The sequence below is a fragment of the Salmo trutta genome, chromosome 5, assembly GCF_901001165.1.
Source record: "Salmo trutta chromosome 5, fSalTru1.1, whole genome shotgun sequence".
Lineage (NCBI taxonomy): Eukaryota > Metazoa > Chordata > Actinopteri > Salmoniformes > Salmonidae > Salmo > Salmo trutta.
This window is the reverse complement of record NC_042961.1, coordinates 63,464,501-63,488,490: the sequence shown is the minus strand read 5'-3', so window position 1 is coordinate 63,488,490 and position 23,990 is coordinate 63,464,501. Positions and strand designations below refer to the sequence as shown.

Sequence of the window (23,990 nt, the reverse complement as noted above, 5' to 3'; positions counted from 1 at the left end):
TTTGGTCACAATTTCCTTCTGGCTTCTTTGTACTTAGCACATGCTGTAGTTAATCTAAATCTTCTCAACCCCCTTTATAGAGAGTTAGACTGCTCCTCCCCATCTTACTGAGAGTTGGACTGTTGACCCCCCCTTTACCTGTGGATATTGAACTGCTCCTCCCCCTTACCTGTGGATATTGAACTGCTCCTCCCCCTTACCTACAAATATTGAACGGCTCCTCCCCCTTACCTCCGAATATTGAACTGCTCCTCCCCCTTACCTACGAATATTGAACTGCTCCTCCCCCTTAGCTACGAATATTGAACTGCTCCTCCCCCCCTCTTACTGAGAGTTGGACTGCTCCTCCCCCCCTCTTACTGAGAGTTGGACTGTTGACCCCCCCTTACCTGTGAATATTGAACTGCTCCTCCCCCTTACCTGTGGACATTGAACTGCTCCTCCCCCTTACCTGTGAATATTGAACTGCTCCTCCCCCTTACCTGTGAATATTGAACTGCTCCTCCCCCTTACCTATGAATATTGAACTGCTCCTCCCCCTTACCTACGAATATTGAACTGCTCCTCCCCCTTACCTACAAATATTGAACTGCTCCTCCCCCTTACCTACGAATATTGAACTGCTCCTCCCCCTTACCTATGAATATTGAACTTTTCCTCCCCCTTACCTGTGGATATTGAACTGCTCCTCCCCCTTACCTACAAATATTGAACTGCTCCTCCCCCTTACCTACAAATATTGAACTGCTCCTCCCCCTTACCTGTGGATATTGAACTGCTCCTCCCCCTTACCTACAAATATTGAACTGCTCCTCCCCCTTAACTGTGGATATTGAACTGCTCCTCACCCTTACCTACAAATATTGAACTGCTCCTCCCCCTTACCTGTGAATATTGAACTGCCCCTCCCCCTTACCTATGAATATTGAACTGCCCCTCCCCCTTACCTATGAATATTGAACTGCTCCTCCCCCTTACCTATGAATATTGAACTGCTCCTCCCCCTTACCTACAAATATTGAAATGCTCCTCCCCCTTACCTGTGGATATTGGCCTGCTCCTCCCCCTTGCCTACGAATATTGAACTGCTCCTCCCCTTTACCTATGAATATTGAACTGCTCCTCCCCCTTACCTACGAATATTGATCTGCTCCTCCCCCTTACCTACAAATATTGAACTGCTCCTCCCCCTTACCTATTAATATTGAACTGCTCCTCCCCCTTACCTACGAATATTGAACTGCTCCTCCCCCTTACCTACAAATATTGAACTGCACCTCCCCCTTACCTGTGGATATTGAACTGCTCCTCCCCCTTACCTACAAATATTGAACTGCTCCTCCCCCTTACCTACAAATATTGAACTGCACCTCCCCCTTACCTGTGGATATTGAACTGCTCCTCCCCCTTACCTGTGGATATTGAACTGCTCCTCCCCCTTACCTATGAATATTGAACTGCTCCTCCCCCTTACCTGTGGATATTGAACTGCTCCTCCCCCTTACCTATGAATATTGAACTGCTCCTCCCCCTTACCTGTGGATATTGAACTGCTCCTCCCCCTTACCTACAAATATTGAACTGCTCCTCACCCTTACCTATGGATATTGAACTGCCCCTCCCCCTTACCTACAAATATTGAACTGCTCCTCCCCCTTACTGAGAGTTGGACTGTTGACCCCACTTACCTATGGATATTGAACTGCTCTTCCCTCTTACTGAGATTTGGACTGCTCCCGTAGGCAAGAAATTACAAAGTAGAGAGCGACACAGATGAAGTGTGTGAGTCATGCTGGATACTGGCAGAGTAGAGTAGAGAGCGATACAGATGAAGTGTGTGAGTCATGCTGGATACAGGCAGAGTAGAGTAGAGAGAGACACGACGGTGCTTCAGGACATGCTGGATACAGGCAGAGTAGAGTAGAGAGAGACACGACGGTGCTTCAGGACATGCTGGATACAGGCAGAGTAGAGTAGAGAGAGACACGACGGTGCTTCAGGACATGCTGGATACTGGCAGAGTAGAGTAGAGAGAGACACGACGGTGCTTCAGGACATGCTGGATACTGGCAGAGTAGAGTTGAGAGAGACACGACGGTGCTTCAGGACATGCTGGATACAGGCAGAGTAGAGTAGAGAGAGACACGACGGTGCTTCAGGACATGCTGGATACAGGCAGAGTAGAGTAGAGAGAGACACGACGGTGCTTCAGGACATGCTGGATACTGGCAGAGTAGAGTTGAGAGAGACACGACGGTGCTTCAGGACATGCTGGATACTGGCAGAGTAGAGTAGAGAGAGACACGACGGTGCTTCAGGACATGCTGGATACTGGCAGAGTAGAGTTGAGAGAGACACGACGGTGCTTCAGGACATGCTGGTGCTCTATTGTTCCCGAGGAGATGTTTTCTTGTCACAGAGTTTATTCCATGGTTCATCCCTTCCCTTCTTCTCTCTGGGACACCTGTTCAGGTTTAGAGATGGTTACAGTCAGATAATTATTCACCTTTCAGTTCTCTCCTGATCTCAGAGGCTCCTCCTCAGTACCATCATCATCTAAATTCTCTGTGTTTTTCTGTCTTTCCATGGATAAGACCTGCAAGTGTTACCTTCCAACACATGGAGACCTCTTGTTAGATAATATTACTACTATGGAGCAAGCATGGCTGGAGAGACTTCCCACCATATTCCTACAACCACTCCATTCATTTTAAATCCATGAGAGGAGGTGTATAAATGAACATTTCAGGAGAAGAGTAGAGAATTAGAATGTAGCCCTCTAGTCTCTTCGTCTGCTCAAACAGATTGGGAAATATAGACCCAACCTGAATTTAACCAATGTCTCAACTACCCTGCTTTTCCACAGGGTGGCGCTAGTTACCCAGAATCAGAGAGAATGTGAGACGAGGTCTCTCTATTCTCACCATACATCTAGGGGTGGGGGGGGGGGGTCTGTCTGGTTAACAGGTGCAGTTTTTTCATCCTTTTACTATTGCTACAGAAAACTACCAGGCAAAATACACTCTGGCTACTGGGCTAATTCTGAATGAAATACACTAAATTACACATTTCTGGGACGAAAACCCAGGGGACCTGAGCCCAACCCTGTCCTGGATTCACCAGCAGGCCTACTGCTATTGTCCTGGATGACCAGCAGGGTTACTGCTACTGTCCTGGATGTCCAGCAGGGTTACTGCTACTGTCCTGGATGCCCAGCAGGGTTCAGCAGGGTTACTGCTACTGTCCTGGATGTCCAGCAGGGTTACTGCTACTGTCCTGGATGTCCAGCAGGGTTACTGCTGCTGTCCTGGATGCCCAGCAGGGTTACTGCTGCTGTCCTGGATGTCCAGCAGGGTTACTGCTACTGTCCTGGATGTCCAGCAGGGTTACTGCTACTGTCCTGGATGCCCAGCAGGGTTACTGCTACTGTCCTGGATGCCCAGCAGGGTTACTGCTGCTGTCCTGGATGACCAGCAGGGTTACTGCTGCTGTCCTGGATGCCCAGCAGGGTTACTGCTACTGTCCTGGATGCCCAGCAGGGTTACTGCTACTGTCCTGGATGCCCAGCAGGGCTACTGCTACTGTCCTGGATGCCCAGCAGGGTTACTGCTACTGTCCTGGATGTCCAGCAGGGTTACTGCTACTGTCCTGGATGCCCAGCAGGGTTCAGCAGGGTTACTGCTGCTGTCCTGGATGTCCAGCAGGGTTACTGCTACTGTCCTGGATGCCCAGCAGGGTTACTGCTACTGTCCTGGATGCCCAGCAGGGCTACTGCTACTGTCCTGGATGTCCAGCAGGGTTACTGCTACTGTCCTGGATGCCCAGCAGGGTTACTGCTACTGTCCTGGATGTCCAGCAGGGTTACTGCTACTGTCCTGGATGTCCAGCAGGGTTACTGCTGCTGTCCTGGATGACCAGCAGGGTTACTGCTACTGTCCTGGATGACCAGCAGGGTTACTGCTGCTGTCCCTGGGGAAGACACGGTGGGTATGGTGGCTGGCAAACCCTGCTGACCGAGATAGGAAGTGAGGTGGGAGGGACATATAGGCTGCCATCTCCATCTGCATGGCCTGATGAGCCAGGGGTTAAACATCGCTGCTTGCATCCCTGCCATCTGAGAATATAGGGCACATTGTCAAACTCATTCCATGGAGGGCAGAATGTTTGCAGGTTTTCACCCCTCTCTTATACTTGATTGCTCAATTAAGGTCATTGATTAGTTAGAAACTCCCCTCACCTTGTTGTCTAGGTCTTAATTGGACACATATTAAAAGGAAATAACAAAAACCAGCGTACACTCAGTCCTCCATGGAATGAGTTTGACAACCCTGATTTAGTGCCCAGGGCCTCAACTTGGATCAGGGCCTTAGTCTTGGACTGTTTTCCCCAGTTCTTACTGTTTTCACACTTTAATAACTCAAGTTTGTTTCATCTACACGTCATATGAGAATGTCTCAAACTCAAATCTGGCTAGAACTGTTGCGTGGATACAAACTGAAATACAACAGAAAGTGTGTAGAGTTTTCCTGGGTGTCAGTCTGTTTCTGATCTCTTACCAACTCCTTAATGGTACTGTGATGTCACATCTTCATAATGGAGTTGACAAGAGCACAAACTGTTCTGGGATCAGGCTAGTGTAGAGTTGCATGGTAATGTAATATAAAAGGGAAATGTTGTTTGTCCCTCTTCCATCACCAAGTCAAGTACAAAACGAACTACAGAGTAGCACCTTTATTGTTGCCTTTGATAGAAAAGACAAATTCATATATATTATTTCTGCATTTTATCAGTTTTTTTTCAGCTGAGTGTGCAGCTTAGTTGCATTGAAAACGACCATGTTATGAATCTGTGGCCTACAATGCTACATTTGGGCTCCCGAGTGACGCAGCGGACTAAGGCACTGCATCTCAGTGCTAGAGGCGTCACTACAGACACCTGGTTTGAATCCAGGCTGTATCACAACCGGCCGTGACCGGCCGTAATGTATCACTAGCCACCTTAAACAATGCTGCTTTATATGTTTTCATACCCTACAATACTCATCTCATATGTATATACTGTACTCCATACCATCTATTACATCTTGCCTATGCCGTTCAGCCATCACTCATTTATATATTTTTATGTACATATTCATATTCATTCCTTTACACTTGTGTGTACAAGGTAGTTGTTGTGGAATTGGTAGATTACTTGTTAGATATTACTGCATGGTCGGAACTAGAAGCACAAGCATTTCCCTACACTCGCATTAACACCTGCTAACCATGTGTATGTGACAAATAACATTTGATTTGATTTGATTGGGAGTCCCATGGGCAGCACACAATTGGCCCAGTGTTGTCCGGGTTTGGCCGGTGTAGGCCGTCATTTTAAATAAGAATTTGTTCTAAACTAACTTGGCGAGGTAAATAAAGGTAAAAGAAAAATGTTTGCATTAAGATTTTTTCAAATATTACATAATATTTTTAGTATTGTTGTACTCTGTCAAACATCCATCCTAACACATATTGTAAACCACGTACTTATATGTTTTGTTATGTTGTTTTGTGTCTGTTATCTTGTAGAACAACATTGAAGGTTTGTATCTGTCATTTGATGTGAAACATAAATGAATCATGAATAGAATTCTACACTACCAATTATCCTTTGTGACGTGTTAATTCAGTATTTAATCTAAAATGAAACTTGGATGTACAATGAATATGAAGGGGGCTAGGGGGCAGTATTTTGACGTCCGGATGAAAAGCGTGCCCAAAGTAAACTGCCTGTTACTCAGGCCCAGAAGCTAGGATATGCATATAATTGGTAGGTTTGGATAGAAACCACTCTAAAGTTTCTAAAACTGTTAGAATAATGTCTGTGAGTATAACAGAACTGATATTGCAGGCGAAACCCCGAGGACAAACCACCCCCCCAAAAAAATTCAGCATTCCACTGTTTTCAATGGCTGTCACTTTTATTATAAGGCGAAATCCTTCCAGATTGCAGTTCCTAGGGCTTCCACTAGATCATCAAATAAAATAAAATAAAATAAAATGTATTTATATAGCCCTTCTTACATCAGCTGATATCTCAAAATGCTGTACAGAAACCCAGCCTAAAACCCCAAACAGCAAGCAATGCAGGTGTAGAAGCACGATGGCTAGGAAAAACTCCCTAGAAAGGCCAAAACCTAGGAAGAAACCTAGAGAGGAACCAGGCTGTCAACAGTCTTTACAAAGAGTTTCAGGCTGGTGTTTGGAAAACTGAGCAAGAAGTTGTAGTTTTTCTAAGTGGCTCCCATTTTGGCTGTAGTATTGCCATGCACGTGGATGGAAGAGCGTTCTTTGTTATTTATCTCTGGTAATGAACATACTTTTCTCCATCTTAAATTTTATAGTTTATTTACGTATTAGGGTACCTGAGGTTTCTTTCAATCTACCTCCAAGAAAATAGAAAACAACAGCAACTAGGATGATCACCAAAACAATATATTTCAGTGGGGACCAAAACTTGTAGATTTACATGCTGTTTGTACTCGCCACAGACACACTCGTACACACCCATGTCATTGTACTCAGCTGAGGAGATGGTTAGAGAGAATTTTTCCATCCCTATTTTCAAACCACTTCTTAAAAAATCCCTCACCTGTAGTTAAATTATCTCCATCAAGTTTAGGAGCCTCCATCGTGATGATGGACCCTGATTTTGCTTCCTGATAACGCCTCAACTCGATGACAACACCATGATCCAGAGCAGGGGAGTGTAACTGGGTCATTCAACATCACTGTTACATTGATAGGATGAGACAAGGAGGATTTTGCAACAAGTGTAAGCAGGACCAAGGTGATGACTCTTTTCCCCTTCATAATCAAGGCAGTTCTCAAACCCTCAATCTGGCTTCAGGGTACTTTGTTGTTGCAGCTTCCTTCTGATTTCTTTTCACTCAGCAAACACGTTGTTTATAAAGGAAAGATTTTCGGGAAGATGGTGGCTCCTCCCCATTATCCCTAGAATGCTCCTCCCCTTACCGAGGTTTATACTGCTGCTGTTTTTGTTCCAGACTTCTGGATGCAAGCATTTTTATTTTTTTTATAAGAGTGTTACATTACACACTAATACGTTTCACAAATATAATGTAAACGAATGTAGTTAATTAACTTTTTTATTGGACGTGTAAATGTAACTGGTAAAGTAGTATAGTAATAGATTGGTCTCGTAGAGATTCAGCGGTAGAGAGGCAACGGTAGAGAGGCATGTGTAGGCTACATTTCGCTTGGTATGCTTGGTCCTGATTAGATAACTTTGATGTCTACTATTTTCTAAAACAGATTTATTTTATAGTGACTGACTGGACTGTACATTTCGAACCCCAGTTCACTCAGATAGCCGTACCTAATGAGTGTTATTGTAGATATTGAGAGACGACTGTAGATTATTAGAGCACTGTGGAGTCGAGAGTATTGTCAGAACCGAGACACTGACAATGCAGAAGACAGTCAATTTCATACCAGAACAAAGACGGAAGATACCACAGCCACTGCAGCACATGGAATTCTGCCTAACCAGCCGCGATAGGAGCTTTGATCAGCTGTGCCACGAGCAGAACCTTCTGCACGGGTCAAACAAGGAAGTGAAAGACGCTCGTCTTTTCAGCGTCAAACCAGCAGACTAAACCTACTACCATTACCCATATCAACCACGTCCTCAGAGTCATTTATTATAAATCATAATATACTGCCTACACTATAATTTACACATTATATCATTATTTTCCTTCGGTAATTAAAATACCTGACTACATTCAATGTATATAACAAATAAGTACATTCTGGGGGCGTAGTAGTTTATTATAGTAGTTTATTATTGTAGTTTATTATTGTAGTTTATTATAGTAGTTTATTATAGTAGTTTATTATAGTAGTTTATTATAGTAGTTTATTATAGTAGTTCATTATAGTAGTTTATTATGGTAGTTTATTATTGTAGTTTATTATAGTAGTTTATTATAGTAGTTTATTATAGTGGTTTATTATAGTAGTTTATTATAGTAGTTCATTATAGTAGTTTATTATTGTAGTTCATTATTGTAGTTCATTATAGTAGTTCATTATAGTAGTTTATTATAGTAGTTTATTATAGTAGTTTATTATTGTAGTTCATTAATTATAGTAGTTCATTATAGTAGTTTATTATTGTAGTTCATTATAGTAGTTTATTATTGTAGTTCATCATAGTAGTTCATTATAGTAGTTTATTATTGTAGTTTATTATAGTAGTTTATTATTGTAGTTTATTATAGTAGTTTATTATTGTAGTTCATTATAGTAGTTTATTATTGTAGTTCATCATAGTAGTTCATTATAGTAGTTTATTATTGTAGTTTATTATAGTAGTTTATTATTGTAGTTTATTATAGTAGTTTATTATTGTAGTTTATTATAGTAGTTTATTATTGTAGTTTATTATAGTAGTTTATTATAGTAGTTTATTATGGTAGTTTATTATTGTAGTTTATTATTGTAGTTTATTACAGTAGTTAATTATAGTGGTTTATTATAGTAGTTTATTATGGTAGTTTATTATAGTAGTTTATTATAGTAGTTAATTATTGTAGTTTATTATTGTCACGTTCTGACCAGTAAAGGGGTTATTTGTTATTGTAGTTTGGTCAGGACGTGGCAGGGGGTGTTTGTTTTATGTGGTTCGGGGTTTGTTGGGCTATGTATTATGTAGGAGGGGTGTTTGTTTAGAGTGTTTCGGGGTTTTTGGGCTATGTTCTTGTTAGTTTATATCTATGTTAGTTCTAGTCTTTCTATGTCTATGTTTAGTTAATGGGGTTGACCTTCAATTGGAAGCAGCTGCTCCTTGTTGATTCTAATTGAAGGTCTTATTTAAGATGGGTGTTTTTCTATGGGATTTGTGGTTAGTTGTCTCCTGTTTAGTGTCTGTGCACCTGACAGGACTGTTAGTGTCGTTCATTGTTTTGTATACGTGATTTGTTTGTTTTTTCCTTCTTTTGAGTATTAAAGAAGATGAGTATACACATTCCCGCTGCACCTTGGTCCAATCCTTACGATGCCCATTACAATTATAGTAGTTTTTTATAGTTATTCATTATAGTAGTTCATTATAGTAGTTTATTATGGTAGTTTATTATAGTAGTTTATTTTAGTAGTTTATTATGGTAGTTTATTATGGTAGTTTATTATAGTAGTTTATTATAGTAGTTTACTATAGTAGTCTATTATTGTAGTTTATTATAGTAGTTAATTATTGTAGTTTATTATTGTAGTTCATTATAGCAATTTATTATAGTAGTTTATTATAGTAGTTAATTATTGTGGTTTATTATAGTGGTTTACTCAATTTTATTCAAGTAGAATATTTCCAATTTCCGAGTGTTAATAGTAACACAATTATAACACTACAGTCATAAATGTTAAAGTGTTAAAAACAGCAGTCAGATAAAAGCTATTCTTGAACCTGGTAGTGGAGGTGCTCCTGTCCTTCCTCCACCCAGTCAGCCTGCCCGACTGTCCTGTACCTCCACCCAGTCAGCCTGCCCGACCGTCCTGTACCTCCACCCAGTCAGCCTGCCCGACCGTCCTGTACCTCCACCCAGTCAGCCTGCCCGACCGTCCTGTACCTCCACCCAGTCAGCCTGCCCTACCGTCCTGTACCTCCACCCAGTCAGCCTGCCCGACCGTCCTGTACCTCCACCCAGTCAGCCTGCCCGACCGTCCTGTACCTCCACCCAGTCAGCCTGCCCTACCGTCCTGTACCTCCACCCAGTCAGCCTGCCCGACCGTCCTGTACCTCCACCCAGTCAGCCTGCCCTACCGTCCTGTACCTCCACCCAGTCAGCCTGCCCGACCGTCCTGTACCTCCACCCAGTCAGCCTGCCCTACCGTCCTGTACCTCCACCCAGTCAGCCTGCCCGACCGTCCTGTACCTCCACCCAGTCAGCCTGCCCTACCGTCCTGTACCTCCACCCAGTCAGCCTGCCCGACTGTCCTGTACCTCCACCCAGTCAGCCTGCCCTACCGTCCTGTACCTCCACCCAGTCAGCCTGCCCTACCGTCCTGTACCTCCACCCAGTCAGCCTGCCCGACTGTCCTGTACCTCCACCCAGTCAGCCTGCCCGACTGTCCTGTACCTCCACCCAGTCAGCCTGCCCGACCGTCCTGTACCTCCACCCAGTCAGCCTGCCCTACCGTCCTGTACCTCCACCCAGTCAGCCTGCCCGACCGTCCTGTACCTCCACCCAGTCAGCCTGCCCTACTGTCCTGTACCTCCACCCAGTCAGCCTGCCCTACCGTCCTGTACCTCCACCCAGTCAGCCTGCCCGACTGTCCTGTACCTCCACCCAGTCAGCCTGCCCTACCGTCCTGTACCTCCACCCAGTCAGCCTGCCCGACCGTCCTGTACCTCCCTCTGGATGGCAGCGGTGGCAGAGTAGAGAGAGAAACCGATGAAGAGTGTCTGTCCTTTCCAACCAATAGCGGGGTAAGTCAGGGTGAAAGGATAGAGTGTCAACAAATTAGATGGCGGCGGAGTGCAGTGTGTGTAGTTGGGGTGGCAGCGGAGTGCTGGTACTGTGGGTGTAGAGTGTGTAGTTGGGGTGGCAGCAGAGTGCTGGTACTGTGGGTGTAGTGTAGAGTGTGTAGTTGGGGTGGTAGCAGAGTGCTGGTACTGTGGGTGTAGTGTAGTGTAGTTGGGGTGGTTGCAGAGTGCTGGTTCTGTGGGTGTAGTGTAGTGCAGTTGGGGTGGTAGCAGAGTGCTGGTACTGTGGGTGTAGTGTAGAGTAGTTGGGGTGTTAGCAGAGTGCTGGTACTGTGGGTGTAGTGTAGAGTAGTTGGGGTGGCAGCAGAGTGCTGGTACTGTGGGTATAGTGTAGAGTGTGTAGTTGGGGTGTTAGCAGAGTGCTGGTACTGTGGGTGTAGTGTAGAGTAGTTGGGGTGGCAGCAGAGTGCTGGTACTGTGGGTGTAGTGTAGAGTGTGTAGTTGGGGTGGCAGCAGAGTGCTGGTACTGTGGGTGTAGTGTAGAGTGTGTAGTTGGGGTGGCAGCAGAGTGCTGGTACTGTGGGTGTAGTGTAGTGTAGTGTAGTTGGGGTGGTAGCAGAGTGCTGGTTCTGTGGGTGTAGTGTAGAGTGTGTAGTTGGGGTGACAGCAGAGTGCTGGTACTGTGGGTGTAGTGTAGTGTAGTGTAGTTGGTGTGGCAGCAGAGTCCTGGTACTGTGGGTGTAGGGTAGAGTAGTTGGGGTGGTAGCAGAGTGCTGGTACAGTGGGTGTAGTGTAGAGTAGTTGGGGTGGTAGCAGAGTGCTGGTACTGTGGGTGTAGTGTAGAGTAGTTGGGGTGGTAGCAGAGTGCTGGTACTGTGGGTGTAGTGTAGAGTAGTGGGGGTGGTAGCAGAGTGCTGGTACTGTGGGTGTAGTGTAGTGAAGTTGGGGTGGTAGCAGAGTGCTGGTACTGTGGGTGTAGTGTAGAGTGTGTAGTTGGGGTGGCAGCAGAGTGCTGGTACTGTCCGTGTAGTGTAGTGTAGTTGGGGTGGTAGCAGAGTGCTGGTACTGTGGGTGTAGTGTAGTGTAGTTGGGGTGGTAGCAGAGTGCTGGTACTGTGGCTGTAGTGTAGAGTGTGTAGTTGGGGTGGTAGCAGAGTGCTGGTACTGTGGGTGTAGTGTAGAGTAGTTGGGGTGGTAGCAGAGTGCTGGTACTGTGGGTGTAGTGTAGTATAGTGTAGTTGGGGTGGTAGCAGAGTGCTGGTACTGTGGGTGTAGAGTGTGTAGTTGGGGTGGTAGCAGAGTGCTGGTACTGTGGGTGTAGTGTAGTGTAGTTGGGGTGGCAGCAGAGTGCTGGTACTGTGGGTGTAGTGTAGTGTAGTTGGGCTGGTAGCAGAGTGCTTGTACTGTGGGTGTAGTTTAGTGTAGTTGGGGTGGTAGCAGAGTGCTTGTACTGTGGGTGTAGTGTAGTGTAGTTGGGGTGGTAGCAGAGTGCTGGTACTGTGGGTGTAGTGTAGTGTAGTTGGGGTGGCAGCAGAGTGCTGGTACTGTGGGTGTAGTGTAGTGTAGTTGGTGTGGCAGCAGAGTGCTGGTACTGTGGGTGTTGTGTAGTGTAGTTGGGGTGGTAGCAGAGTGCTGGTACTGTGGGTGTAGTGTAGAGTAGTTGGGGTGGTAGCAGAGTGCTGGTACTGTGGGTGTAGTATAGTGTAGTTGGGGTGGCAGCAGAGTGCTGGTACTGTGGGTGTAGTGTAGGGTAGTTGGGGTGGTAGCAGAGTGCTGGTACTGTGGGTGTAGTGTAGTGTAGTTGGGGTGGTAGCAGAGTGCTGGTACTGTGGGTGTAGTGTAGAGTGTGTAGTTGGGGTGGTTGCAGAGTGCTGGTACTGTGGGTGTAGTGTAGTGTAGTTGGGGTGGTAGCAGAGTGCTGGTACTGTGGGTATAGTGTAGAGTGTGTAGTTGGGGTGGTAGCAGAGTGCTGGTACTGTGGGTGTAGAGTAGTTGGGGTGGCAGCAGAATGCTGGTACTGTGGGTGTAGTGTAGATTGTGTAGTTGGGGTGGTAGCAGAGTGCTGGTACTGTGGGTGTAGTGTAGTGTAGTTGGGGTGGTAGCAGAGTGCTGGTACTGTGGGTGTAGTGTAGAGTAGTTGGGGTGGCAGCAGAGTGCTGGTACTGTGGGTGTAGTGTAGAGTGTGTAGTTGGGGTGGCAGCAGAGTGCTGGTACTGTGGGTGTAGTGTAGAGTGTGTAGTTGGGGTGGCAGCAGAGTGCTGGTACTGTGGGTGTAGTGTAGTGTAGTTGGTGTGGCAGCAGAGTGCTGGTACTGTGGGTGTTGTGTAGTGTAGTTGGGGTGGTAGCAGAGTGCTGGTACTGTGGGTGTAGTGTAGAGTAGTTGGGGTGGTAGCAGAGTGCTGGTACTGTGGGTGTAGTATAGTGTAGTTGGGGTGGCAGCAGAGTGCTGGTACTGTGGGTGTAGTGTAGTGTAGTTGGGGTGGTAGCAGAGTGCTGGTACTGTGGGTGTAGTGTAGTGTAGTTGGGGTGGTAGCAGAGTGCTGGTACTGTGGGTGTAGTGTAGAGTGTGTAGTTGGGGTGGTAGCAGAGTGCTGGTACTGTGGGTGTAGTGTAGTGTAGTTGGGGTGGTAGCAGAGTGCTGGTACTGTGGGTATAGTGTAGAGTGTGTAGTTGGGGTGGTAGCAGAGTGCTGGTACTGTGGGTGTAGAGTAGTTGGGGTGGCAGCAGAATGCTGGTACTGTGGGTGTAGTGTAGATTGTGTAGTTGGGGTGGTAGCAGAGTGCTGGTACTGTGGGTGTAGTGTAGTGTAGTTGGGATGGTAGCAGAGTGCTGGTACTGTGGGTGTAGTGTAGAGTAGTTGGGGTGGCAGCAGAGTGCTGGTACTGTGGGTGTAGTGTAGAGTGTGTAGTTGGGGTGGCAGCAGAGTGCTGGTACTGTGGGTGTAGTGTAGAGTGTGTAGTTTGGGTGGCAGCAGAGTGCTGGTACTGTGGGTGTAGTGTAGAGTGTGTAGTTGGGGTGGTAGCAGAGTGCTGGTACTGTGGGTGTAGTGTAGAGTAGTTGGGGTGGTAGCAGAGTGCTGGTACTGTGGGTGTAGTGTAGAGTAGTGGGGGTGGTAGCAGAGTGCTGGTACTGTGGGTGTAGTGTAGTGAAGTTGGGGTGGTAGCAGAGTGCTGGTACTGTGGGTGTAGTGTAGAGTGTGTAGTTGGGGTGGCAGCAGAGTGCTGGTACTGTGGGTGTAGTGTAGTGTAGTTGGGGTGGTAGCAGAGTGCTGGTACTGTGGGTGTAGTGTAGTGTAGTTGGGGTGGTAGCAGAGTGCTGGTACTGTGGGTGTAGTGTAGTGTAGTTGGGGTGGTAGCAGAGTGCTGGTACTGTGGCTGTAGTGTAGAGTGTGTAGTTGGGGTGGTAGCAGAGTGCTGGTACTGTGGGTGTAGTGTAGAGTAGTGGGGGTGGTAGCAGAGTGCTGGTACTGTGGGTGTAGTGTAGTGAAGTTGGGGTGGTAGCAGAGTGCTGGTACTGTGGGTGTAGTGTAGTGTAGTTGGGGTGGTAGCAGAGTGCTGGTACTGTGGGTGTTGTGTAGAGTGTGTAGTTGGGGTGGTAGCAGAGTGCTGGTACTGTGGGTGTAGTGTAGTGAAGTTGGGGTGGTAGCAGAGTGCTGGTACTGTGGGTGTAGTGTAGTGTAGTTGGGGTGGTAGCAGAGTGCTGGTACTCTGGCTCTAGTGTAGAGTGTGTAGTTGGGGTGGTAGCAGAGTGCTGGTACTGTGGGTGTAGTGTAGAGTAGTTGGGGTGGTAGCAGAGTGCTGGTACTGTGGGTGTAGTGTAGTATAGTGTAGTTGGGGTGGTAGCAGAGTGCTGGTACTGTGGGTGTAGAGTGTGTAGTTGGGGTGGTAGCAGAGTGCTGGTACTGTGGGTGTAGTGTAGTGTATTTGGGGTGGTAGCAGAGTGCTGGTACTGTGGGTGTAGTGTAGAGTAGTTGGGGTGGTAGCAGCGTGCTGGTACTGTGGGTGTAGTATAGTGTAGTTGGGGTGGCAGCAGAGTGCTGGTACTGTGGGTGTAGTGTAGTGTAGTTGGGGTGGTAGCAGAGTGCTGGTACTGTGGGTGTAGTGTAGTGTAGTTGGGGTGGTAGCAGAGTGCTGGTACTGTGGGTATAGTGTAGAGTGTGTAGTTGGGGTGGTAGCAGAGTGCTGGTACTGTGGGTGTAGAGTAGTTAGGGTGGCAGCAGAGTGCTGGTACTGTGGGTGTAGTGTAGAGTGTGTAGTTGGGGTGGTAGCAGAGTGCTGGTACTGTGGGTGTAGTGTAGTGTAGTTGGGGTGGTAGCAGCGTGCTGGTACTGTGGGTATAGTGTAGAGTGTGTAGTTGGGGTGGTAGCAGAGTGCTGGTACTGTGGGTGTAGAGTAGTTGGGGTGGCAGCAGAGTGCTGGTACTGTGGGTGTAGTGTAGAGTGTGTAGTTGGGGTGGTAGCAGAGTGCTGGTACTGTGGGTGTAGTGTAGTGTAGTTGGGGTGGTAGCAGAGTGCTGGTACTGTGGGTGTAGTGTAGAGTAGTTGGGGTGGCAGCAGAGTGCTGGTACTGTGGGTGTAGTGTAGAGAGTGTAGTTGGGGTGTTAGTAGAGTGCTGGTACTGTGGGTGTAGTGTAGAGTAGTTGGGGTGGCAGCAGAGTGCTGGTACTGTGGGTGTAGTGTAGAGTGTGTAGTTGGGGTGGCAGCAGAGTGCTGGTACTGTGGGTGTAGTGTAGAGTGTGTAGTTGGGGTGGCAGCAGAGTGCTGGTACTGTGGGTGTAGTGTAGTGTAGTGTAGTTGGGGTGGTAGCAGAGTGCTGGTTCTGTGGGTGTAGTGTAGAGTGTGTAGTTGGGGTGACAGCAGAGTGCTGGTACTGTGGGTGTAGTGTAGTGTAGTGTAGTTGGTGTGGCAGCAGAGTCCTGGTACTGTGGGTGTAGGGTAGAGTAGTTGGGGTGGTAGCAGAGTGCTGGTACTGTGGGTGTAGTGTAGAGTAGTTGGGGTGGTAGCAGAGTGCTGGTACTGTGGGTGTAGTGTAGAGTAGTTGGGGTGGTAGCAGAGTGCTGGTACTGTGGGTGTAGTGTAGTGTAGTTGGGGTGGTAGCAGAGTGCTGGTACTGTGGGTGTAGTGTAGTGTAGTTGGGGTGGTAGCAGAGTGCTGGTACTGTGGCTCTAGTGTAGAGTGTGTAGTTGGGGTGGTAGCAGAGTGCTGGTACTGTGGGTGTAGTGTAGAGTAGTTGGGGTGGTAGCAGAGTGCTGGTACTGTGGGTGTAGTGTAATATAGTGTAGTTGGGGTGGTAGCAGAGTGCTGGTACTGTGGGTGTAGTGTAGTGTAGTTGGGGTGGTAGTAGAGTGCTGGTACTGTGGGTATAGTATAGTGTAGTTGGGGTGGCAGCAGAGTGCTGGTACTGTGGGTGTAGTGTAGTGTAGTTGGGGTGGTAGCAGAGTGCTGGTACTGTGGGTGTAGTGTAGTGTAGTTGGGGTGGTAGCAGAGTGCTGGTACTGTGGGTATAGTGTAGAGTGTGTAGTTGGGGTGGTAGCAGAGTGCTGGTACTGTGGGTGTAGAGTAGTTGGGGTGGCAGCAGAGTGCTGGTACTGTGGGTGTAGTGTAGAGTGTGTAGTTGGGGTGGTAGCAGAGTGCTGGTACTGTGGGTGTAGTGTAGTGTAGTTGGGGAGGTAGCAGCGTGCTGGTACTGTGGGTATAGTGTAGAGTGTGTTTAGTTGGGGTGGTAGCAGAGTGCTGGTACTGTGGGTGTAGAGTAGTTGGGGTGGCAGCAGAGTGCTGGTACTGTGGGTGTAGTGTACAGTGTGTAGTTGGGGTGGTAGCAGAGTGCTGGTACTGTGGGTGTAGTGTAGTGTAGTTGGGGTGGTAGCAGAGTGCTGGTGCTGTGGGTGTAGTGTAGAGTAGTTGGGGTGGCAGCAGAGTGCTGGTACTGTGGGTGTAGTGTAGAGAGTGTAGTTGGGGTGTTAGCAGAGTGCTGGTACTGTGGGTGTAGTGTAGAGTAGTTGGGGTGGCAGCAGAGTGCTGTTACTGTGGGTGTAGTGTAGAGTGTGTAGTTGGGGTGGCAGCAGAGTGCTGGTACTGTGGGTGTAGTGTAGAGTGTGTAGTTGGGGTGGCAGCAGAGTGCTGGTACTGTGGGTGTAGTGTAGTGTAGTGTAGTTTGGGTGGTAGCAGAGTGCTGGTTCTGTGGGTGTAGTGTAGAGTGTGTAGTTGGGGTGACAGCAGAGTGCTGGTACTGTGGGTGTAGTGTAGTGTAGTTGGTGTGGCAGCAGAGTCCTGGTACTGTGGGTGTAGGGTAGAGTAGTTGGGGTGGTAGCAGAGTGCTGGTACTGTGGGTGTAGTGTAGAGTAGTTGGGGTGGTAGCAGAGTGCTGGTACTGTGGGTGTAGTGTAGAGTAGTTGGGGTGGTAGCAGAGTGCTGGTACTGTGGGTGTAGTATAGTGTAGTTGGGGTGGTAGCAGAGTGCTGGTACTGTGGGTGTAGTGTAGTGAAGTTGGGGTGGTAGAAGAGTGCTGGTACTGTGGGTGTAGTGTAGAGTGTGTAGTTGGGGTGGCAGCAGAGTGCTGGTACTGTGGGTGTAGTGTAGTGTAGTTGGGGTGGTAGCAGAGTGCTGGTACTGTGGGTGTAGTGTAGTATAGTGTAGTTGGGGTGGTAGCAGAGTGCTGGTACTGTGGGTGTAGAGTGTGTAGTTGGGGTGGTAGCAGAGTGCTGGTACTGTGGGTGTAGTGTAGTGTAGTTGGGGTGGCAGCAGAGTGCTGGTACTGTGGGTGTAGTGTAGAGTGTGTAGTTGGGGTGGCAGCAGAGTGCTGGTACTGTGGGTGTAGTGTAGAGTGTGTAGTTGGGGTGGCAGCAGAGTGCTGGTACTGTGGGTGTGGTGTAGTGTAGTGTAGTTGGGGTGGTAGCAGAGTGCTGGTTCTGTGGGTGTAGTGTAGAGTGTGTAGTTGGGGTGACAGCAGAGTGCTGGTACTGTGGGTGTAGTGTAGTGTAGTGTAGTTGGTGTGGCAGCAGAGTCCTGGTACTGTGGGTGTAGGGTAGAGTAGTTGGGGTGGTAGCAGAGTGCTGGTACTGTGGGTGTAGTGTAGAGTAGTTGGGGTGGTAGCAGAGTGCTGGTACTGTGGGTGTAGTGTAGAGTGTGTAGTTGGGGTGGCAGCAGAGTGCTGGTACTGTGGGTGTAGTTTAGTGTAGTTGGGGTGGTAGCAGAGTGCTTGTACTGTGGGTGTAGTGTAGTGTAGTTGGGGTGGTAGCAGAGTGCTGGTACTGTGGGTGTAGTGTAGTGTAGTTGGGGTGGCAGCAGAGTGCTGGTACTGTGGGTGTAGTGTAGTGTAGTTGGTGTGGCAGCAGAGTGCTGGTACTGTGGGTGTAGTGTAGTGTAGTTGGGGTGGTAGCAGAGTGCTGGTACTGTGGGTGTAGTGTAGAGTGTGTAGTTGGGGTGGTAGCAGAGTGCTGGTACTGTGGGTGTAGTGTAGTGTAGTTGGGGTGGTAGCAGAGTGCTGGTACTGTGGGTGTAGTGTAGAGTGTGTAGTTGGGGTGGTAGCAGAGTGCTGGTACTGTGGGTGTAGTGTAGTGTAGTTGGGGTGGTAGCAGAGTGCTGGTACTGTGGGTGTAGTGTAGAGTGTGTAGTTGGGGTGGTAGCAGAGTGCTGGTACTGTGGGTGTAGAGTAGTTGGGGTGGCAGCAGAGTGCTGGTACTGTGGGTGTAGTGTAGAGTGTGTAGTTGGGGTGGTAGCAGAGTGCTGGTACTGTGGGTGTAGTGTAGTGTAGTTGGGGTGGCAGCAGAGTGCTGGTACTGTGGGTGTAGTGTAGTGTAGTTGGTGTGGCAGCAGAGTGCTGGTACTGTGGGTGTGGTGTAGTGTAGTTGGGGTGGTAGCAGAGTGCTGGTACTGTGGGTGTAGTGTAGAGTAGTTGGGGTGGTAGCAGAGTGCTGGTACTGTGGGTGTAGTATAGTGTAGTTGGGGTGGCAGCAGAGTGCTGGTACTGTGGGTGTAGTGTAGTGTAGTTGGGGTGGTAGCAGAGTGCTGGTACTGTGGGTGTAGTGTAGTGTAGTTGGGGTGGTAGCAGAGTGCTGGTACTGTGGGTGTAGTGTAGTGTAGTTGGGGTGGTAGCAGAGTGCTGGTACTGTGGGTGTATTGTAGAGTGCGTAGATCCAGACTATGTCTCTCTCTCTCTCTCTGGTATCCGAGTAGAGAGACACGACTGTTGCAGCACAGTGTGTGTCTAGTCGGGGCGGATGCATAATGCGTGTGTAGTCGGGGCGGATGCATAGTGTGTGTGTAGTTGGGGCTGCCTTCTGACACTGAGGAAGTGAAAGACTCTCGGCCGACCAGCCTAAAATAGCTTAAGCCCATATAGCGGAGGTGTTCGGCGGCTTCACTGGCAGTGCTCCTGATACGCTCAACGCTCAGTCGTTCTCCTGACCGACACCACTACAGCTGCTACTCGGAGTTAAGCCGCTTTTTCATCGTCAAAACCAGCAGACTAATCCAACTACCATAACGATGTCCTTGTGTCCTCCGTTCCCTTTCCTTAAAAATCATCATATATACACAATATCATTATATACATTATACTATCGTTATATTTCTGTGGTAAATAAATTATCTGACAGTTCCAAACTCAAATCCAAAAAATTCTACATTTATTCAAGGAGTTTATGAAATAAGTTCACTCAAGTAGTATTTTCCATTTGCAAGTATTACAGGTAATACATTGGAATTCTTCGTTGGAGCTCTCTCCCATATATTAGTCCTACATAGCACACCGAGGTATACAGTAAAACAGTCATAAATGGAACAAATACAAAATATAAGTAGAACAGCAATAAAAACACTACAGTCATCAATACTAATAACAACAGTCAGATAAAAGCTTTACACACGTTTCCACGTCATTTCAATTAAGTTATATTGAGCCAACTTGAAATAGAAGTTGAATTGACCTCTGTACCCAGCGGGGAGAGATGTTTTTGGCCTGGAATTTAAAACAGTAAATCACAAACAAGATGTTCGAGTTCCCAGTTGTTCTGAACGTGGCATTAAAACAGTCACCAACTCTGCCTCAGGGCCACCTTTTGCTGACAGCAATGTGATTATCTCTTCCTAAAATCCTCTATGATGTCCTTTCTTTTCTTTGTGTTCAGCTCCAGGATGTTTCCACTGCACCTCGCTGTTAGACGTTGCACTTATTGTCTGTCTATAGACAGTGATAGTGATAGATAGTGATATTGATAGTAAAGAACCCTATGAAGTTATTAGTCTCACAATGGATTTCTAGGAACCCCTTATATTATAGTGCTATGATAATACAAACCAACAGCCTCCTCAATATCTAAACATATTATTTGAAAGACTGAGAATGGAGCGTTCTGCATAAAATATGTACTTTATTATTGTCAATGACATGGCACACAGCCATTGGTTGATGCAATGTGGCGTGTGGAATGTAGACATCCTCCTACGAATTCAGTGGGCTGGGCTGCAGAGTATCTCAGCAGTGAATGGTAGCGACTACAGAGTAGAGCATGACATGCCAGTGTTTGTTCCTGAGGGGATGTGTTTTCTTGGTCTTGGATCCACAGAGTGACAGCAGAATGTTCCATTTATTCTATGGTTCTTTCCTTCCCTTCTTCTTTCTGCCACCATGGAACGATCCAGAGCAGGGGGGGGTAACTGGGTCATTCAACATCACTGTTATAGTGATAGGAAGAGACACGGAGGATTTTGCAACAAGTGAAACCAGCGGACTAATTCTGCTAGTATCAGAACTATCCATGTCAACCATGACCCTGTGACCTCAGTGCGCTTTCCTATAAATCATTATATATTATACACAATATCATTATATACATTGTTCTATCATTATATTCCTGTGGTACAGAAATTATATGATAGTTTCCAAACTCAATCAGAAGCTGTTTATAAGTTTATTCATGTAGTTTAATCAAATTTTATTCAAGTAGTATATTTTCCATTTGCGATTATTAATAGTTATACATACATTGGAATTCTTCGTTGGAGATCTCTCACATATACTACAAAGAACACAGAGGTATATAGTAAAACAGTCCTAAACAGAATAGGTGCTCCTGTCCTTCCTCCACCCAGTCAGCCTGCCCGACCGTCCTGTACCTCCACCCAGTCAGCCTGCCCTACCGTCCTGTACCTCCACCCAGTCAGCCTGCCCTACCGTCCTGTACCTCCACCCAGTCAGCCTGCCCTACCGTCCTGTACCTCCACCCAGTCAGCCTGCCCGACCGTCCTGTACCTCCCTCTGGATGGCAGCGGTGGCAAAGTAGAGAGAGAAAGCGATGAAGAGTGTGAGTCATGCTTGTGGCTGGTAACGGAGGAGAGTAGAGAGTAGAGAGAGACAGGACGGTGCTGTAGGACATGCTGGTGCTCTATTGTTCCTGTGGGGATGTTTTCTTGGTCTTGGTAACACAGCAGGTCCTGTGTAGTTCCCGAAGGTCCTGTAGGCTAGACAATAGAGAGGCAGTGAGAGAGACTGGTCTGTTGCCAGTCAGAGAACAGTGCACCAGTGTCCTCTGTTCAGCAAAGTTGTTCTCTCCCACACCGGATCCAATTTCAACGCGCGGCTCAGAGGCCGCATACACAAATTCTATTAATTTATGGATCTCTGAAATCTCACTGACCTTAAGACATTGTTCGATCTGTTGCGGGGCAAGACAGAGTGAAAATGATAGACTGCCAACAAATCAGGTGCATGTCGATGCTGAATGTGGGCAGTGGAGGTGGGAGTGGCAGCGCAGTGCCCATTGAAGTGGGTGAGTCATGATGGTGGCTGGTATCCGAGTACAGAGACACGACTGTTGCAGCACAGTGTGTGTGTGTAGTCGGGGCGGATGCATACTGTGTGTGTAGTCGGGGCGGATGCACAGTGTGTGTGTAGTCGAGGCGGATGCATAGTGTGTGTGTAGTCGGGGCGGATGCATAGTGTGTGTGTGTAGTCGGGGCGGATGCATAGTGTGTGTGTAGTCGGGGCGGATGCATAGTGTGTGTGTAGTCGGGGCGGATGCATAGTGTGTGTGTAGTCGGGGCGGATGCATAGTGTGTGTGTAGTCGGGGCGGATGCATAGTGTGTGTGTAGTTGGGGCGGATGCATAGTGTGTGTGTGTGTATTCGGGGCAGTTGCATAGTGCGCGTAGTTGGGGTGGAAGCATAGTGTGTGTGTAGTCGGGGCGGATGCACAGTGTGTGTGTAGTCGGGGCGGATGCGTAGTGTGTGTAGTTGGGGCGGATGCATAGTGTGTGTGTAGTCGGGGCGGATGCATAGTGTGTGTGTAGTTGGGGCGGATGCATAGTGTGTGTGTAGTCGGGGCAGATGCATAGTGTGTGTGTGTGTATTCGGGGCAGTTGCATAGTGACCGTAGTCGGGGCGGATGCATAGTGTGTGTGTAGTCGGGGCGGATGCATAGTGCGCGTAGTTGGGGCGGATGCATAGTGTGTGTGTGTGTATTCGGGGCGGATGCATAGTGTGTGTGTATTCGGGGCAGTTGCATAGTGCGTGTAGTTGGGGCGGATGCATAGTGTGTGTGTATTCGGGGCAGTTGCATAGTGCGTGTAGTTGGGGCGGATGCATAGTGTGTGTGTAGTCGGGCGGATGCATAGTGTGTGTGTAGTCGGGGCGGATGCATAGTGTGTGTGTAGTCGGGGCGGATGCATAGTGTGTGTGTAGTTGGGGCGGATGCATAGTGTGTGTGTAGTCGGGGCGGATGCATAGTGTGTGTGTAGTCGGGGCGGATGCATAGTGTGTGTGTAGTTGGGGCGGATGCATAGTGTGTGTGTAGTCGGGGCGGATGCATAGTGCGCGTAGTCGGGGTGGATGCATAGTGTGTGTGTAGTCGGGGCGGATGCATAGTGTGTGTGTAGTCGGGGCGGATGCATAGTGCGCGTAGTCGGGGCGGATGCATAGTGCGCGTGTAGTTGGGGCGGCCTTCTGACACTGAGGAAGTGAAAGACTCTCGGCCGCTGAGCCAAAACGAGCTACACCCCAGATAGCAGAGCTGCTCAGCGGCTTCACTGGCAGGGTGCTCACAATATGCTCAAAGTCCAACCGTTCTCCTCCTGACCGACACCACTACAACTGTTAGTCGGAGGCACGACGCTTTTTCATCGTCAAACCCTGTGTCCTCCGTTCCCTTTTCTTAAATATCATCATATCATCATATATACACAATATCATTATATACATTATACTATCGTTATATTTCTGTGGTGCAGAAATGATCTGATAGTTCCGAACACAATCGAATACTTTTTGAAGTTTATTCAAGTAGTTTATTTAAGTAGTTTATTTAAGTAGTACACTATATTTGCCATTTGCAAAATACCTATTAACAGTAATACATACATTGGAATTTTACGTTGTAGCTCTCTCAGATAAAGTACATAACACACATCGAGGAATACAGTAAAAAAAAAGTCAGAAATTGAAAATGTGAAAATATCATGAATATAACAATACGCCCAGAGTGGTAATATTATTTTTTAAAAACAGTAGTCATAAATGCTAAAGTATTAAAAACAGCAGTCAGATAAAAGCTATTCTTGAACCTGGTAGTGGAGGTGCTCCTGTCCTTCCTCCACCCAGTCAGCCTGCCCTACCGTCCTGTACCTCCACCCAGTCAGCCTGCCCGACCGTCCTGTACCTCCCTCTGGATAGCAGCGGTGGCAGAGTAGAGAGAGAAACCGATGAAGAGTGTGAGTCATGCTGGTAGTGGAGGTGCTCCTGTCCTTCCTCCACCCAGTCAGCCTGCCCTACCGTCCTGTACCTCCACCCAGTCAGCCTGCCCGACCGTCCTGTACCTCCCTCTGGATAGCAGCGGTGGCAGAGTAGAGAGAGAAACCGATGAAGAGTGTGAGTCATGCTGGTAGTGGAGGTGCTCCTGTCCTCCTCCAAACAGTCAGCCTGCCCGACCGTCCTGTACCTCCACCCAGTAGGTTTGTGTTGGCTGTCCATGTCAGGTCGGGACCCACTGGGCAAACACTAGTCGAGTCAACGTTGTTTCCACGTCATTTCAATGATATTACGTTGAACCAACTTGGAAAAGACATTGAATTTACATCTGTACTCAGTGGGCAGAGATGTTTATGGACTGACAGTGGCCCCCTTTACTCACAGTAATGTCAATTACTATTTATCACATTTGCCGAATACAACTGTTGTAGACTTTACTGCGCAATGCTTGTGAAATAAACTTTCCCAATGATGCATAGTTATAATAATACACAATTAAAAAAACACAAGAGGAATAAAATAAAATACACAAAAACGGAGTTCTATACTAAGGGTACCAGAGCAATGTGCAGAGGTACGAGGTAGATACAGTATGACAACACAGGCTGCACAGTAACAAGAAAACAGGCAACAATAGCAGCTAGGTCATGTCTAGTGCTACTTGATGCTTAGAGAAGATGGGCAATAATAGTAATGAGCTTTTTTGGTATTGAAATACTCTGGGTCAGTCTTTAGATCTGCAAGCTACACCCACCTGATGGCCT

The 23,990-nt window shown here is 47.5% G+C and overlaps 1 protein-coding gene and 1 long non-coding RNA gene across 2 annotated transcripts in view; both read right to left on the bottom strand.

The window, feature by feature from the left end:
* Positions 1–23,990, bottom strand: part of LOC115194770 (uncharacterized) — a 519,835-nt gene that overhangs the window by 430,906 nt on the left and 64,939 nt on the right. The window lies entirely within an intron of this gene.
* Positions 20,192–23,269, bottom strand: LOC115194812 (uncharacterized). Its single transcript, XR_003878508.1, has 2 exons — positions 23,043–23,269; positions 20,192–20,504 (listed from the first exon to the last, which is right to left on the bottom strand). It is a non-coding gene; the product is annotated as an uncharacterized LOC115194812 (long non-coding RNA).